The 3765-nt window shown below is 46.9% G+C and overlaps 1 non-coding gene across 1 annotated transcript; it reads left to right on the top strand.

The window, feature by feature from the left end:
• The first annotated feature begins 744 nt into the window (after positions 1 to 744).
• LOC126928426 (small subunit ribosomal RNA) lies at positions 745 to 2665 on the top strand. The gene has a single exon (XR_007716647.1). It is a non-coding gene; the product is annotated as a small subunit ribosomal RNA (ribosomal RNA).
• The last annotated feature ends 1100 nt before the right edge of the window (positions 2666 to 3765 follow it).

The raw sequence follows: 3765 nt of genomic DNA, 5'->3' as shown, positions 1-3765 counted from the left end.
ATCTATAAGAGAAGCGTCGAGCCGGACGGTTCGGTCGGAACAGCGCTGGGCGCGTGGCTATTCTACGGCCTCGGTTGAGAATTCAGTCACCGCTCCTCGAGTCTTAGTGTATTTTACGCTATTTCTCGACTGTTCCTCCGTTCTCGTACTGGTTTTTTCTCTACACTGCTGCGCCGCGGGTCGAAGTCTAGGACGTAATGACCGTTAACGTGGCAAGCTTCCCCTTAGTCGGGAAGCTGGTGACCTGTGTGCACGTATTTGACAAAAGTTGGATGCGTGTGTGCTTGTACTTACGGAGTAGCCATTCTTGCAGAGACCATCGGTTGTAAGCTATTTGTAGCTGCACGATGGTCCTTTTGGCGTTCTGTAGAGTGCGTTATCTTCTGGTAACGCGTCTCTACAGAGGTGTTGAAGCTTATAAAAGAATATTCTTACGGTATGTCCAGCATGCGTATACGTGCTTTACCGCTAAGTTATATTCTACGAGAGAAGTTGGAGGAGAAAAGTTACAAACAGAAATAATTCTGTGAAGTATGAATCTTTGTATCGATATATGATGGTGAGAGAGGAGGAGAATTAAAGTGGCTGAGTGACGTTGTTACTGAACCATGGAACGTTGCTCTCTAAGTCATATTACATATATATATAAAATGAAAAGTCTCGTCGTACGGTGCTTACGTCCCACCTACGACACAGAGAGAACTTTTAAACGAAAATGCTGGTTTTTGGGAATATATTATAAGATCCCTGGTTGATCCTGCCAGTAGTCATATGCTTGTCTCAAAGATTAAGCCATGCATGTCTCAGTACATGCCGCATTAAGGTGAAACCGCGAATGGCTCATTAAATCAGTTATGGTTTCTTAGATCATACCTACATTTACTTGGATAACTGTGGTAATTCTAGAGCTAATACATGCAAACAGATTCCGACCAGAGATGGTAGGAATGCTTTTATTAGATCAAAACCAATCGGTGGCGGATGGCTCGTCTGTCCGTCCATCGTTTGTTTTGGTGACTCTGAATAACTTTGTGCTGATCGCATGGTCATCTAGCACCGGCGACGCATCTTTCAAATGTCTGCCTTATCAACTGTCGATGGTAGGTTCTGCGCCTACCATGGTTGTAACGGGTAACGGGGAATCAGGGTTCGATTCCGGAGAGGGAGCCTGAGAAACAGCTACCACATCCAAGGAAGGCAGCAGGCGCGCAAATTACCCACTCCCGGCACGGGGAGGTAGTGACGAAAAATAACGATACGGGACTCATCCGAGGCCCCGTAATCGGAATGAGTACACTTTAAATCCTTTAACGACCAATTGGAGGGCAAGTCTGGTGCCAGCAGCCGCGGTAATTCCAGCTCCAATAGCGTATATTAAAGTTGTTGCGGTTAAAAAGCTCGTAGTTGAATCTGTGTGTCACAGTGTCGGTTCACCGCTCGCGGTGTTTAACTGGCATTATGTGGTACGTCCTATCGGTGGGCTTAGCTCCTCGCGGGCGGTCCAACTAATATCCCATCGCGGTGCTCTTCACTGAGTGTCGAGGTGGGCCGATACGTTTACTTTGAACAAATTAGAGTGCTTAAAGCAGGCTACCTTCGCCTGAATACTGTGTGCATGGAATAATGGAATAGGACCTCGGTTCTATTTTGTTGGTTTTCGGAGCCCCGAGGTAATGATTAATAGGGACAGATGGGGGCATTCGTATTGCGACGTTAGAGGTGAAATTCTTGGATCGTCGCAAGACGGACAGAAGCGAAAGCATTTGCCAAAAATGTTTTCATTAATCAAGAACGAAAGTTAGAGGTTCGAAGGCGATCAGATACCGCCCTAGTTCTAACCATAAACGATGCCAGCCAGCGATCCGCCGAAGTTCCTCCGATGACTCGGCGGGCAGCTTCCGGGAAACCAAAGCTTTTGGGTTCCGGGGGAAGTATGGTTGCAAAGCTGAAACTTAAAGGAATTGACGGAAGGGCACCACCAGGAGTGGAGCCTGCGGCTTAATTTGACTCAACACGGGAAACCTCACCAGGCCCGGACACCGGAAGGATTGACAGATTGATAGCTCTTTCTTGATTCGGTGGGTGGTGGTGCATGGCCGTTCTTAGTTGGTGGAGCGATTTGTCTGGTTAATTCCGATAACGAACGAGACTCTAGCCTGCTAAATAGACGTAACTTATGGTATCTCGAAGGCCCCCGGCTTCGGTCGGTGGGTTTTTTACTACCAACGTACAAACAAATCTTCTTAGAGGAACAGGCGGCTTCTAGCCGCACGAGATTGAGCAATAACAGGTCTGTGATGCCCTTAGATGTTCTGGGCCGCACGCGCGCTACACTGAAGGAATCAGCGTGTTTTCCCTGGCCGAAAGGCCCGGGTAACCCGCTGAACCTCCTTCGTGCTAGGGATTGGGGCTTGCAATTATTCCCCATGAACGAGGAATTCCCAGTAAGCGCGAGTCATAAGCTCGCGTTGATTACGTCCCTGCCCTTTGTACACACCGCCCGTCGCTACTACCGATTGAATGATTTAGTGAGGTCTTCGGACTGGTGCGCGGCCAATGTGATAAGCATTGCCGATGTTACCGGGAAGATGACCAAACTTGATCATTTAGAGGAAGTAAAAGTCGTAACAAGGTTTCCGTAGGTGAACCTGCGGAAGGATCATTAACGATATAACACAAAAACTTAAAGAATTTGACTTGAACACTTGAAAAATACGAAACTGTATAAGTCGGTAAGGAGCCGTACTCCTCCTATATCGACGAACCAAAGTATATACGACGTATCAACAAGCTATATACTTTAACAAAGAACAGTTAAATTCGCCCGGAGCGTGGCTTACTCCGTTGGCAAAATGATGAAAAGACATAAGGAGGAGACGACCCTCCAGCTACGAAACTATATGAAGAGAAGGTGGCACTCTCTCTCGATCATCGGGATGAAGAGATACATATATATATATATATATATATATATACATACATAAACGAATTCGAGGCGCCTGCGTGAGGTCGTACACAGAAGACCCGCCGTCTGCGAATATTATGATTTTATAATAAAACTATAAATGGGAACTTGAGCTTTCGAAAATTAAACTTTGACACGAATATCGAACGAAAAATTACGAATGGAAACCACCCGTAAAGAGAAATGAGATCGAGGCGCTTGCGTGAGGGCCGTATACAGAAAGACCCGCCGCCACGATCTCGTATTTTTTTTTTTGCGTCGTGGAGACCGTACAAACGAATAACAAAATCTCTAAAGTGCCTCGTGTCGGAGAGATCATGCTCGCCTATTCTCTTCTATGTTTCGTGGTCTGTGTTGCGTTTGCTCTCCTCCTAGCAACGGGACATCGAAGACTCCTCTTTGGGATCGAACGAAGCGACTAAAACGAGTCGACGAGAGCGAAAGTACGAGTAGCGAGTCGCGCATGTAGAAAGGATACCGACATATCTTCGAAGGTTCTCTTCGAAGATCCATGGATACCTTATGCGCGTCGACCTTTCGTCTCTTTCACCGCTCTCGGTCGTTCTCGAAACGTGCTTCCTACCCATAGGGCGTGTGTTCTTCGTATGTCGTTTTGTTCGAAATAACGAAACCACTTGTAACATACTCGTGGATCGGGTAACCTAGAACGAAAACGCATTGCGTGGATGTTGGCCCGCTATGATAATGATGATGATGACGATGACTATGATGACGATGCGTAGCAACGATTCGTAACTAGTCTAGCCGAAGTTGGTTCAGAGGGGACCGCAGGCTGTCTA

Source organism: Bombus affinis, unplaced genomic scaffold (assembly GCF_024516045.1).
Source record: "Bombus affinis isolate iyBomAffi1 unplaced genomic scaffold, iyBomAffi1.2 ctg00000942.1, whole genome shotgun sequence".
NCBI lineage: Eukaryota > Metazoa > Arthropoda > Insecta > Hymenoptera > Apidae > Bombus > Bombus affinis.
The sequence above is the reverse complement of the archived record's forward strand: the minus strand, read 5'-3'. Positions and strand labels throughout refer to the sequence as shown.